The 15,528-nt window shown below is 38.4% G+C and overlaps 1 protein-coding gene across 1 annotated transcript in view; it reads right to left on the bottom strand.

The window, feature by feature from the left end:
• Positions 1-15,528, bottom strand: part of LOC134223425 (serine/threonine-protein kinase MARK2-like) — a 448,377-nt gene that overhangs the window by 294,308 nt on the left and 138,541 nt on the right. The window lies entirely within an intron of this gene.

Raw genomic sequence — 15,528 nt, 5'->3', positions numbered from 1 at the left:
CAAATGAATTTTCCTTTAGGAAATTCAAATGAATTTTCCTTTAGGAAATTCAAATGAATTTTCCTTTAGGAAATTCAAATGAATTTTCCTTTAGGAAATTCAAATGAATTTTCCTTTAGGAAATTCAAATGAATTTTCCTTTGGAAATTCGAATGAATTTCCCTTTGAAAACTCGAATCAATTTCCCTTTGGAAATTCGAAAGAATTTCCCTTTGGAAATTTGAACGAATTGCTCTTTGGAAATTCGGATGAATTTCCTTTTGGAAATTCAAATTAATTTCTCTTTGGAAATTCCAATGAATTTTGGAAATTCGAATGAATTTCCCTTTGGAAATTCGAATGAATTTCCCTTTGAAAATTCGAATGAATTTCCCTTTGGAAATTCGAATGAATTTCCCTTTGGAAATTCGAATAAATTTCCCTTTGGAAATCTCAATGATTTTCCCTTTGGAAATTTGAATGAATTTCCCTTTGGAAATTCCAACGAATTTCCCTTTGGAAATTCCAACGAATTTCCCTTTGGAAATTCCAACGAATTTCCCTTTGGAAATTCCAACGAATTTCCCTTTAAAAATTCCAACGAATTTCTCTTTGGAAATTCCAACGAATTTCCCTTTGGAAATTCCAACGAATTTCCCTTTGGAAATTCCAACGAATTTCCCTTTGGAAATTCCAACGAATTTCCCTTTGGAAATTCCAACGAATTTCCCTTTGGAAATTCCAACGAATTTCCCTTAGAAAAATTCCAACGAATTTCCTTTGGAAATTCAACGAATTTCCTTTGAAATTCCAACGAATTTCCTTTGGAAATTCCAACGAACTTCCTTTGAAATTCCAACGAATTTCCTTTGAAATTCCAACGAATTTCCTTTTGAAATTTCAACGAATTTCCTTTGGAAATTCCAACGAATTTCCTTTGGAAATTCCAACGAATTTCCTTTGAAAATTCCAACGAATTTCCTTTGAAAATTCCAACGAATTTATTTTGGAAATTACAACGAATCTCCTTTGGAAATTCCAACGAATTTCCCTTTGGAAATTCCAACGAATTTCCCTTTTGGAAATTCCAACGAATTTCCCTTTGGAAAATCAAACGAATTTCCCTTTGGAAATTCCAACGAATTTCCCTTTGGAAATTCCAACGAATTTCCCTTTGGAAATTCCAACGAATTTCCCTTTGGAAATTCCAACGAATTTCCCTTTGGAAATTCCAACGAATTTCCCTTTGGAAATTTCAACGAATTTCCCTTTGGAAATTCCAACGAATTTCCCTTTGGAAATTCCAACGAATTTCCCTTTGGAAATTCCAACGAATTTCCCTTTGGAAATCCCAACGAATTTCCCTTTGGAAATCCCAACGAATTTCCCTTTGGAAATCCCAACGAATTTCCCTTTGGAAATCCCAACGAATTTCCCTTTGGAAATCCCAACGAATTTCCCTTTGGAAATTCCAACGAATTTCCCTTTGGAAATCCCAACGAATTTTCTTTTGGAAATCCCAACAAATTTCCTTTGGAAATTCCAACGAATATCCCTTTGGATATTCTATCGAAATTCCCTTTGGAAATTTCAACAAATTTCCCTTTAAAAATTCCAACGAAATTCCCTTTGGAAATTCGAACGAATTTTCCTTTCGAATACTCCAACAAATTTCCTTTTGTAAATTGCAACGAATTTCCTAAAATGGCAAACCGAAAAGCAAGATGGTTGGGTATTTATATGAAGCTAAACGCATTGTCAATCATGAATAAATAACAGAAATGCTATCACTTCCGCAGTTTGAAAATAACACGCATATTTTTGAAAAACATCTTCGATGTGCCAACTGATGGTGCTCCAAAGTGAATTATTCGAGCCGAAAGCTTTTCCATCATTTTCGTCCCCAATGTCACGCAAACACCTGTCGTAACCTGTTCTCGCTTATTGCGTTCGCTCGTTTCGATGATGCTCTGTCATATGTCAGGAAAAAGTATGCGTGGCGACTGAAAACAAAAATGAACTCAAGTGGTGGTTGTCGCTCTGCTCGGTAATTCACTTTTCTGAGAATATTCATGTAGCCGGCGTGTAACGCACCGATCGGTTCTAAAAATAGCCATCCACGAATGTTTGACAAATTCGCACCGCCGAAGAGTTATTACATTCGCTAATCCAGGCTTAGTCGTTCCTCATGTTCGAAATACAGCTTGTCATAACGTGCGTCTGGAACCGTGTCCCTCAACCATGAATCGTAATTTCACTCCATGGAAAAAGGCATTTCAGACTGAGCAAAAACGGACCCCCTTGTTTTGTACCGAAAGGCGAACCTCATTTTGACACTCGAGAATTCCGAGCATCCCGAAATCTGATTTGTTGACATGCCTCGGCCTTATTGAATTGATGGGATCCGATGTGCACTCGTTCGCTTCGCTTCCAGCCAGTATTCGATTACAACACCCACAATTTTGCGCTTTTCCTACATCTCACAAGCATCCCCTTGAAGCCGGGGAAGGTCTGGTTCGAGATATTTTGCCCTGGATAGCGCACAGCAGAAGTTCATGGAACCTGGTTCGCTCTCACGGCTTTATTTATGGCGACCCAATCCAAGCCGCGCCGCGCAGACCAATCCCATCGTGTAAACAAGTAGGGATCGCGTTCCGTCGAATGACGTCACGTACCGGACGGAGGATAGAAAGATGATGCTGCACGTGTTTTCCACAACTCTCGACAATAAAATTCGGTTGTGGGGGATGCTGCTGCTGTGTCGGTTTTAAAAATATAGTTTCGGCACAACAACACAAGTTTTATTTTTACCCAACCAAACCAACGTCGATGCGATGCCGGTGTTGTCGATGTTCGGAAAATGTACGCAAATTTGTCACACTCTCGATTGGATTGGACATGCGGCAGGTTGAGCAAGGCCATCGGCGAAAATCGTACCAGAACCATTGCACGTCCGTTGGCGGCGTTGGTTGTCGTCGTCGTCGTCGTCGCAATTGCTGTTATTTTTGCACTTCGGTACCGAGAATTCCGTGGGTGGTGGCGATTGGGAGGTTGGAGCGGCTATGCAGCAGAAAAGCGAACGGCGCCGGTTGTCTATTTAGATTTGCAACATCGAACAATTTCGGTTTTTGGCTTGTCACGGTGACGCAACCGGTTGGTTCTATCGGAGATGTTTTGACGGGTGAATTCGATGCATTTTCGGGGAAGATTAATGCTGTGAACTATTTGTTGGGTGTGTCAGTCGGATTGCCGAGTAACGTTGAATGTGCCAAATTTTCATCACCTACAGGTCAGCTAGTGTCTGAACATGGGTTTTCGACTAAACGTACAATGCTAATAATTGTTATTTGAGTTTAGAAGCGTTTTTGCTCCAACGAGTATGATCGTTTCAAACCAAAATCTGTTAAAAATATATCAGTCGTGATGAAAACAATTTTATCAAATAGCTTTATAAGTTAGAAATAGTGACAGCACAAAAAAAACTAAAAACAAACTACACTTTGACGATCCTATTGAATTTCTTATTCGAATCTCATGAAAAAAGCAACGAAGTGTTTCAACAAAATCTAGTTGCGTCATCGCAATCGTCTTTGCTGTCGCTAGCTGTCAGCCATCGTCACTTCAGGGCGTAACGCACCGAGTGACATCAAATATAAATTGATCCATCTTTTATCGCGCCCTCGCACAGCAGGCCCATTTCGAGGAATCACCCATGATTTGTACGGAACGATACGAAAAAAATATACAGCTCTGGAAAACTTCAACAATTCTATTCCATCGTAAAATTATTCCGAGCCACGGAGCCCTAAGGCTCCGTCGAAGGCGGGGATTCGGTTTTTCCGCTGAATTTTCCGCCAACACATGTATGGATTTCGGTCGGGCACATTGACTTTAGGTTCGGGAAAATGTGAGCAAAATCGAATGTTGAAACTAGAGATGATGGTTTTAGGACCATTTTCGAGGGCTATGATTTGCCCTCCAAGAACGATAAAAAACATAATGAAGCTTGACTATTTCAAACCATACTCATGATTTTATTTGACACACAATTCAATTTAATGTAAATCAGTCAAAAGCAATTCAATATTTGATTTAAACCAACAAATTGTGGTTAAATTTTATCCAAAAAAAATCCTATTGTGTTGTGCGTCTGCTAACCCATTTGGCACTTCAAAACAGAAAAGACATCGAATATCAAATCTCAAATTCCGTCTTCGACTTTTTGCGCTGGCGGTCGCGACTGCACTCGACGACGGACGCGAGGCAGCGAAAATTTCGCAACCCCAGTCCCATCAGGTTGCAGTTTCCACGTTCCGTCGGGCACAATCACACACACGCGGCTGCATTTCAAAAGCAGAGTCAGTTTTTTTTTTCGGGGCCGACGCCGGCGAGCGAGCTGTTATTTTCCATTTCGCTATCATTTCGGATTTCACTCGCATGCGTTTGGAAGATGGATGGCGGTTGCACAGATGATGCCGGTTGGTTGCGTCATACATCAGAAACTGAAAGCTGGTAAGATGCACACTCTGGTGAGTGAGTGTGGATTTCTTTTGAGGACACATTTGCATATACTTTGTACTTGGAAAGAAATTTTTTGAAGTTATTTCAATGGCAGTGAAACTAGACGAAGTAAACGCTCTTGCGACTAAAGCTGTAAGGAGAAAAAAACTTTTCTACAACAACTAAATTACGCTTGACATGTCAACAACTCAATTATGCTTGGAATGCTTCTGCTTTTCTAAAAGGTCATAAAATTCAAAAAGTACTTTGGCTTTCTCGGAAGTGTTTCGCTAATTTTTCGGCAAAACGCGTTCATAGATCCTTGCCGTCGGTGATTCACCTTTGTTTATGAAGAACATCTTTCCACTAAAAAAATACGCAGCATTTTCAACGACATCGTCCAATGATGAAAGAAATTCTAATTGCCAACTAAATTCAATAGAAATTGCCAAGTAAATATATTTCCAAGGGAATTTGAGTGAGATAATTTAAATTTCCTTAGGAAATTCATTCGATTTTTTTGGAAATTCATTTGAACATACTTGGCAAAATTCACTCAAATTCATTGAGTATCTTCAGAACATTCATTGTTTTTTTTTGGGAAATTCACTCAATTTTTTTGAGGAATTCATTCGAATTTCTTTGGGAAGTTAATTCGAATTTCTTTGAAATTTGGTTTAATTAATTTTAATCAATTTTTTTTGTAAATTCATTTGAACTTCTTTGATAAATTCATTTGAATTTGACTTCTTATGGAAATTCACTCGAATTCTTTCGGGATATTCATTTAAATTTCTTCGGGAAATTCTTTCGAATTTATTAGGAAAATCAATATGAATTTTATTGGGAAATTCGTTCAAATTTCTAAAATCATTCTAATTTCATCAAGAAATTCATTTAAATTTTATTGGGAAATTCATTCGAATTTCTTCGGTAAATTCCGCCGATTTTTTTCTGGAAATTCATTTAAAAAAATTTGAGAAAATCATTCGATTTTTGTTTGGGGAATTATTCAGATTTCTAAGAAGTTCATTTGTTTTTGAAATTCACCCAACTTTCTTTGAAAAATTAATTCAAATTTCTTACGAAATTTATTAGATTTTTTTGGGAAATTCTTTGGAATTTCTTGGAAATTTCTTTTCAATTTCTTTGAAGAATAAATTCAAATTTCTTTGGAAATTCATTTGATTTTTGCCTTTCTCGTACAACAAAGTTGTACCAAAAGACTATAATTTTACTCTTGTTTTTGTTTTTTAATAAATCAAGCTGTTTGGATTATATTTTTATTTTTTAATCGACAAAAACACTATTTGCATTCACACATTGAATCATGAATCATTTTAGCTGCGGTACAACCCATTACTCTTATAATTGAGTATTTTTTAAGCAGCGTACTAGAGTTGCACCAAATTTATTGACCGCCGAAATGTAGGCAATAAGCCCTGCATTAATTCGAATTCAACATATTGAATCGAGAAAGGCATCATCACCACTGGTGGATAAATTTGGGATTTTTTAATTCAAATCTCTTTGGGAAATTCATTCGATTTGCTTTGGTAAACTCAACTGATTTTTTTGGGAAATTCATTCAATTATTATTCATTCGAATCTCTATGGTAGCTTCATACATTTTTTTCTGGGAGATGCATTCGAATTTTTTAGAAAAAATAATTCGAATTTCTTTGGGCAATTCATTCGAATTTCTTTGGGAAATTCATTCGAATTTCTTTGGGGAATTCATTCGAATTTCTTTGGGAAATTCATTCGAATTTCTTTGGTAAATTCATTCGAATTTTTTTGGGAAATTCATTCGAATTTCTTTGGGAAATTCATTCGAATTTCCTTGGGAAAATTTGCTTGGGAAATTCATTCGAGTTTCCTCGGGAAATTCATTCGAATTTACTGGGGAAATTCATCCGAATTTCCTTGGGCAATTTATCCTAATTTCCTTGGGAAACTCACCAAAATTTCCTTGGGAAATTCATTCGAATTTCCTTGGGAAATTCATTCGAATTTCCTTGGGAAATTCATTTAAATTTCCTTGGGAAATTCATTCGAATTTTCTTGGGAAATTCATTCGAATTTCCTTGGAAATTCATTCGAATTTCCTTGGGAAATTCATTCGAATTTCCTTGGGAAATTCATTCAATTTCCTTGGGAAATTCATTCGAATTTCCTTGGGAAATTCTTTTCGAATTTCCTTAGGAAATTCTTTTCGAATTTCTTGGGAAATTCTTTCGAATTTCTTGGGAAATTCTTTCGAATTTCTTGGGAAATTCTTTCGAATTTCTTGGGAAATTCTTTCGAATTTCTTGGGAAATTCTTTCGAATTTCTTGGGAAATTCTTTCGAATTTCCTTGGGAAATTCTTCGAATTTCTTGGGAAATTCTTTCGAATTTCCTTGGGAAATTCATTCGAATTTCCTTGGGAAATTCATTCGAATTTCCTTGGGAAATTCATTCGAATTTCCTTGGGAAATTCATTCGAATTTCCTTGGGAAATTCATTCGAATTTCCTTGGGAAATTCATTCGAATTTCCTTGGGAAATTAATTCGAATTTCCTTGGGAAATTAATTCGAATTTCCTTGGGAAATTAATTCGAATTTCCTTGGGAAATTCATTCGAATTTCCTTGGGAAATTCATTCGAATTTCCTTGGGAAATTCATTCGAATTTCCTTGGGAAATTCATTCGAATTTTTTGGGAAATTCATTCGAATTTCCTTGGGAAATTCATTCGAATTTCCTTGGGAAATTCATTCGAATTTCCTTGGGAAATTCATTCGAATTTCCTTGGGAAATTCATTCGAATTTCCTTGGGAAATTCATTCGAATTTCCTTGGGCAATTCATTCGAATTTCCTTGGGAAATTCATTCGAATTTCCTTGGGAAATTCATTCGAATTTCCTTGGGAAATTCATTCGAATTTCCTTGGGAAATTCATTCGAATTTCCTTGGGAAATTCATTCGAATTTCCTTGGGAAATTCATTCGAATTTCCTTGGGAAATTCATTCGAATTTCCTTGGGAAATTCATTCGAATTTCCTTGGGAAATTCATTCGAATTTCCTTGGGAAATTCATTCGAATTTCCTTGGGAAATTCATTCAAATTTCCTTGGGAAATTTATTCGAATTTCCTTGGGAAATTCATTCGAATTTCCTTGGGAAATTCATTCGAATTTCTTTGGGAAATTCATTCGAATTTCCTTGGGAAATTCATTCGATTTTTTTTGGGAAATCCATTCGAATTTCTTTGGGAAATTCATTCGAACTTCTTCAGGAAATTTCTTCGAATTTCTTTGAGAAATTCATTCGAATTTCTTTGGGAAATTTTTTCGATTTTCTTTGGGAATTTTTTTTCGAATTTCTTTGGGAAATTCATTTGAATTTCTTTGTGGAATTTATTCGAATTTCTTCGGGAAATTCATTCGAATTTCTTTGGGAAATTCATTCGAATTTCTTCGGGAAATTCATTCAAATTGTTTTGGGAAATTCATTCAAATTGCTTTGTGAAATTCATTCGAATTTCCTTGGGAAATTCATTCGAATTTCCTTGGGAAATTCATTCGAATTTCCTTGGGAAATTCATTCGAATTTCCTTGGGAAATTCATTCGAATTTCCTTGGGAAATTCATTCGAATTTCCTTGGGAAATTCATTCGAATTTCCTTGGGAAATTCATTCGAATTTCCTTGGGAAATTCATTCGAATTTCCTTGGGAAATTCATTCGAATTTCCTTGGGAAATTCATTCGAATTTCCTTGGGAAATTCATTCGAATTTCCTTGGGAAATTCATTCGAATTTCCTTGGGAAATTCATTCGAATTTCCTTGGGAAATTCATTCGAATTTCCTTGGGAAATTCATTCGAATTTCCTTGGAAATTCATTCGAATTTCCTTGGGAAATTCATTCGAATTTCCTTGGGAAATTCATTCGAATTTCCTTGGGAAATTCATTCGAATTTCCTTGGGAAATTCATTCGAATTTCCTTGGGAAATTCATTCGAATTTCCTTGGGAAATTCATTCGAATTTCTTCGGGAAATTCATTCGAATTTCCTTGGGAAATTCATTCGAATTTCCTTGGTAAATTCATTCGAATTTCTTTGGGAAATTCATTCGAGTTTCTTTAGGAAATTCATTCGAATTTCTTTGGAAAATTCATTCAAATTTCACTAGGAAATTCATTCGAATTTCATTGGTAAATTCATTCGAATTTCATTGGTAAATTCATTCGAATTTCTTTGGGAAATTCATCCGATTTTTGGGAATTTCAATTTGAATTTCTTTGGAAAATTCATTCGAATTTCTTTAGGAAATTCATTCGAATTTCTTTAGGAAATTCATTCGAATTTCTTTGGAAAATTCATTCAAATTTCTTTGGGAAATTCATTCAAATTTCTTTGGGAAATTCATTCAAATTTCTTTGGGAAATTCATTCAAATTTCTTTGGGAAATTCATTCAAATTTCTTTGGGAAATTCATTCGAATTTCTTTGGAAAATTCATTCAAATTGCTTTGGGAAGTGCATTCAAATTTCTTTGGGAAATTCATTCGAATTTCCTTGGGAAATTCATTCAAATTTCCTTGGGAAATTCATTCAAATTTCCTTGGGAAATTCATTCGAATTTCCTTGGGAAATTCATTCGAATTTCCTTGGGAAATTCATTCGAATTTCCTTGGGAAATTCATTCGAATTTCCTTGGGAAATTTATTGGAATTTCCTTGGGAAATTTATTGGAATTTCCTTGGGAAATTTATTGGAATTTCCTTGGGAAATTTATTGGAATTTCCTTGGGAAATTTATTGGAATTTCCTTGAGAAATTTATTTGAATTTCCTTGGGAAATTCATTTGAATTTCCTTGGGAAATTCATTTGAATTTCCTTGGGAAATTCATATGAAATTCCTTGGGAAATTCATTCGAATTTCCTTGAGTAATTCATTCGAATTTTCTTGGGAAAGTCATTCGAATTTCCTTGGGAAATTCATTCGAATTTAATTGTGAAATTCATTCGAATTTCCTTGGGAAATTCATTCAATTTCCTTGGAAATTCATTCGAATTTCCTTGGGAAATTCATTCGAATTTCCTTGGGAAATTCATTCAATTTCCTTGGGAAATTCATTCGAATGTCCTTGGAAAAAATCATCCAAATTTTCTTTGGGAAATTCATTCGAATTTTTTTGGGAAATTTATTCGAATTTTCTTGGGAAATTCATTCGAATTGTCTTGAAAATTCATTCGGATTTCATTGGGAAATTTATTAAAACTTCCTTGGGAAATTTATTCAAATTTCCTTGGGAAATACATTCGAATTCCTAGGGAAATTCATTCGATTTTCCTTGGAAAATTCATTCGAATTTACTCGAGAAATTAATTCGAATTTCCTTGGGAAATTCATTCGAATTTCCTTGGGAAATTCATTCGAATTTCCTTGGGAAATTCATTCGAATTTCCTTGGGAAATTCATTCGAATTTCTTTGGGAAATTCATTCAAATTTCTTTGGGAAATTCATTCAAATTTCTTTGGGAAATTCATTCAAATTTCTTTGGGAAATTCATTCAAATTTCTTTGGGAAATTCATTCAAATTGCTTTGGGACGTGCATTCAAATTTCTTTGGGAAATTCATTTGAATTTCTTTGAATAAATCATTCGAATTTCTTTAGAAATTCATTCGAATTTCTTTGAAAAATTCATCTGAATTTCTTTGAGAAATTCATCTAAATTTCTTTGAGAAATTCATTCGAATTTCTTTGAGAAATTCATTCGAATTTCTTTGAGAAATTCATCGAATTTCTTTGAGAAATTCATTTAATTTTCTTTGGGAAATTCATTTGAATTTCTATACGAAATACGAAATTCATTAAACTTTCTTTTGGAAATTCATTCAAATTTCGTTTGGCAAATCGTTCGAATTTCGTTTGGAAATTCATTCGAATTTCGTTTGGGAATTCATTCGAACTTCATTTAAAAATTCTCTCTGGTTTTAGGAAAATTCGTTTGAATGCATTAAGGATCTGGTTTTCTCAGTCTCTGGGTTGATCATAACGGCTATATTTTGAATTGCCCGACGTTTCGGCAGGATGTATTCTGCCTTTTTCAAGTGAAAATTACTAAAAATAACACTTTTAGTGATGGGAAATGAGCATTATTGGAAAAAAAATCGATCCGTGTTCGGACCACCACCAGAACAAGTTTAGGCAATTTTCTTCCGAATTACAAAAACACAACCGCTGAGAATTCATGACGTTTATACAAAAACACATATTTTTATTCTCTAATAAATAATTTATACAGAAAAGCCGCATGGAACGTCGGATGACTGTAGTTCAACCGCAAAGTCCCAGCAGCCCAAGAGACTGGCGGTCGTGTCTCGGGGATACAACTTTTTTTTGTGTTTTTATCCGATTTTCTTAGAGAAATTCCTTGGAATATTCTTCTGAACTTTCTTCTCAATTTGTGAGAAATTATTCTGAATTTCAACGCAATTTTTTCATAATATTTCTAATTCCAACTGAATTCGTTTCGAAAATTCTTATAAGTTTAATTAACAATGTCTTTTTAATTTCTTCTGAATTTTCATGGACAATAATTTCCAATTCTATCAAAAAAATTTACGAGGATATGTAATGAAAAAGAATTTTGCAGCAGAAAACAAATTTTGCCATATTTTCTCGGTAAAATCTTTTGGAATTTTTTTCTGAGCTTCCTTGAGATTTTTTTCTACATTTTCTCAGGAAATATCTCTGAATTCGTCGAGGTTTGTGTTGGAAAATTTCGACAATATCGGGTTTGAGACTCGGAGACTGTTCAAGTTGATAAGGTTAGAGCTAAATGGTTCACGAAATTCGGGTTCAGTCATTTCGATAGAGGATCCAATACCAGAGTATTTTCCGGTTCTCTCTACAAATTTGGGCCAGCTACTATCTCAGCAGGTTTAAAAGAGGTATACAAAAGCAGAATAAATGTACGGATATCCAAAGAGTATCCAATGTTGTTCAGCAAATCGCGCCTTCAGTACGATCTAAGAAGCTTTAAGACGAGTTAGGATAAAGTACAAAAAAATCTATATTCAGAAACGGAGATGTTTAAGCTAGCTTTCAAAATGCTGTATAGCTCTCTTGAAATTGTGTTATTTATTTCGAGAAAATATTCAATCCGCCACTATCAACTGATTTTTGCCAACCCAAAGGCTCGAAAGAACAAAATAGAAAAGTGGACTGTGACTGCGACTGAGACTGTGATTTCAATGGACAAGAGTGGGAAACCAAATGGCACTTGTATGTACAAAATTGGAAGTAGGAAAACTTCACTTGTGACGCAACATATTTACTTTTACAAAGGATAGAGTTCTGCTGCTTCTTCAAACCATCATATGGAACAAAATTAGACATGACATGAAGAAAATCATTTATACATATGGCAATGCCTTTCGAAATGATTACCTCGAATAAAACTTGCAACAGCTGAGATAACCAAAATAGAGCTCGTTACCCACAGGCAACCACACCACCATCAGTGACATTCAACTTTGATTCAATAATGCACACGTTCGTGAGAAACTTGCGCTTTCACGGATATTATGATTGAAAACTATTTTCGGTTCTCTTTCAAACCACCAGCACCACCATCACCAGGACGACTTTGTGTGAGGTAACTTCGATGTCCCCAATCGGCGTAGTCCTGATGGAACAATGGATAATGGCCTTTTTGCTTTTGGGGGACACAGACATCCAAAAGGTTATAGGCGCATCCTCTCGGCATCGGTGTCTCAGAGCAGCGAAGAAGATGGATGGATCGATACTTTTGTGCTATCGATTGGGGCCGTTCTTCTTTCAAATGAGAAGAGATGGGCTCCGTCCGTACGACGACAGGCGAAGCCAAATTTAATTAATTTTGATGGAGAAGCGTAGAGCGGAGACAAAAAAATAATTACGACGCCGTCAATTTCCTCATTATCGATAAATGATTGATACTTGGAATCGGGACCTGGATCTGGGGCCGGTATACATGATGGCCGGGCCAAAGTTTTGCGGTCGGCTTTTCTAATTAGGAAGCTGAGAGCTTTTCGGAGATTTGTCAACAACTTTTCCCAATTGATTGGATGTAATTTCGTAAGCATTTTCCAAGGAGAAAATCTGAAGAAATTTTCGGAGAAAATTTTCAACAGAACGATAATGAAAATAAAAATAAATTTTTGTAGACATTTCAACGGAAGTTCTGGGCATATTTCGAATGGAATCATGATTAAAATTCATCTGGGATCGTACTTAGATGAATTCTTAGTAGGCATCCGAATGGAATACGGACCGGATTCCGGAGGGAATCCTAACCGGATTCCGGAAGGGAATCCTAACCGGATTCCGGAGGGAATCCTAACCGGATTCCGGAGGGAATCCTAACCGGATTCCGGAGGGAATCCTAACCGGATTCCGGAGGGAATCCTAACCGGATTCCGGAGGGAATCCTAACCGGATTCCGGAGGGAATCCTAACCGGATTCCGGAGGAAATCCTAACCGGATTCCGGAGGGAATCCTAACCGGATTCCGGAGGGAATCCTAACCGGATTCCGGAGGGAATCCTAACCGGATTCCGGAGGGAATCCTAACCGGATTCCGGAGGGAATCCTAACCGGATTCCGGATGGAATCCTAACCGGATTCCGGAGATGGAATCCTAACCGGATTCCGGAGATGGAATCCTAACCGGATTCCGGAGATGGAATCCTAACCGGATTCCGGAGATGGAATCCTAACCGGATTCCGGATGGAATCCTAACCGGATTCCGAGAGGAATCCTAACCAGATTCCAGAGGGAATCCTGACCGGATTCCGGAAGGAATACCGGCCGGATTTCGGAGGAATCCTAACCGGATTCCGGAGGGAATCCTAACCGGATTCCAGAGGGAATCCTAACCGGTTTCCGGAGGGAATCATAACCGGATTCCGGAGGGAATCCTAACCGGTTTCCGGAGGGAATCCTAACCGGATTCCGGAGGGAATCCTAACCGGATTCCGGAGGGAATCCTAACCGGATTCCGGAGGGAATCCTAACCGGATTCCGGAGGGAATCCTAACCGGATTCCGGAGGGAATCCTAACCGGATTCCGGAGGAATCCTAACCGGATTCCGGAGGAATCCTAACCGGATTCCGGAGGAATCCTAACCGGATTCCGGAGGAATCCTAACCGGATTCCGGAGGAATCCTAACCGGATTCCGGAGGAATCCTAACCGGATTCCGGAGGAATCCTAACCGGATTCCGGAGGAATCCTCACCGGATTCCGGGGGGAATCCTAACCGGTTCCCGGGGGGAATCCTAACCGGATTCCGGAGGAATCCTAACCGGATTCCGGAGGAATCCTAACCGGATTCCGGAGGAATCTAACCGGATTCCGGAGGAATCCTAACCGGATTCCGGGGGGAATTCCTAACCGGATTCCGGAGGGAATCCCAACCGGATTCCGGGGGAATCCTAACCGGATTCCGGAGGGAATCCTAACCGGATTCCGGGGAGAATCCTAACCGGATTCCGGAGGAATCCTAACCGGATTCCGGAGGAATCCTAACCGAATCCGGAGGAATCCTAACCGGATTCCGGAGGAATCCTGACTGGATTCCGGGAGGTATCCTAACAGGAGTCCGGAAGGAATACAAACCGGTTTCCAGGAGGAATTCTAACCGGATTCCGGGAGGAATCCAAACCGGATTCCGGGAGGAATCCAAACCGGATTCCGGAAGGAATACAAACCAGATTCCAGGAGGAATCCTAATCGGATTCCGGAGGAATCCAAAACCGGATTCCACGAGGAATCCTAACCGGATTCGGAGGAATCCTAACCGGATTCCGGAGGAATCCTAACCGGATTCCGGAGGAATCCTAACCGGATTCCGGAGGAATCCTAACCGGATTCCGGAGGAATCCTAACCGGATTCCGGAGGAATCCTAACCGGATTCCGGAGGGAATCCTAACCGGATTCCGGAGGGAATCCTAACCGGATTCCGGAGGGAATCCTAACCGGATTCCGGAGGGAATCCTAACCGGATTCCGGAGGGAATCCTAACCGGATTCCGGAGGGAATCCTAACCGGATTCCGGAGGGAATCCTAACCGGATCCCGGAGGGAATCCTAACCGGATCCCGGAGGGAATCCTAACCGGATTCCGGAGGGAATCCTAACCGGATTCCGGAGGGAATCCTAACCGGATTCCGGAGGGAATCCTAACCGGATTCCGGAGGGAATCCTAACCGGATTCCGGAGGAATCCTAACCGGATTCCGGAGGAATCCTAACCGGATTCCGGAGGAATCCTAACCGGATTCCGGAGGAATCCTAACTGGATTCCGGAGGAATCCTAACCGGATTCCGGAGGGAATCCTAACCGGATTCCGGAGGAATCCTAACCGGATTTCGGAGGAATCTAACCGGATTCCGGAGGGAATCCTAACCGGATTCCGGAGGGAATCCTAACCGGATTCCGGAGGGAATCCTAACCGGATTCCGGAGGGAATCCTAACCGGATTCCGGAGGGAATCCTAACCGGATTCCGGAGGGAATCCTAACCCGATTCCGGAGGGAATCCTAATCGGATTCCGGATGGAATTATAACCGGATTCCGGATGGAATCCTAACCGAATTTCGAATAGTATCCTGACCGGATTCCGAAAGGAATCTTGATCGGATTCCGAATGGACTTCTAACCGAATTTCGAATGGAATCCTGACCGGATTTTAAACAGAACCCAGACCGGATTCCAAATTTTGAATGGAATCTGGACTGGATTCCGAACGGAATCTTGACCGGATTCCGAATGGAATCCTGACCGGATTCCGAATGGAATTCGGACTGAATTGCGAATGGTATCCTGACTGGTTTCCGAATGGAAATTCTGACAGGATTCCGAATTGAATATTGACCGGATTCCGGATGCGAAACAATTTATAAATCTATTTCCGATAGAATCCCGATTTAAATTCCGATCGGATTTCGAATCAAATCCCGATTAGATTCTCAGTCGAAATCCGATCCGATTCTGCATCGAGTTTTGATCG

The sequence above is a fragment of the Armigeres subalbatus genome, chromosome 3 (assembly GCF_024139115.2).
Source record: "Armigeres subalbatus isolate Guangzhou_Male chromosome 3, GZ_Asu_2, whole genome shotgun sequence".
Lineage (NCBI taxonomy): Eukaryota > Metazoa > Arthropoda > Insecta > Diptera > Culicidae > Armigeres > Armigeres subalbatus.
The sequence above is the reverse complement of the archived record's forward strand: the minus strand, read 5'-3'. Positions and strand labels throughout refer to the sequence as shown.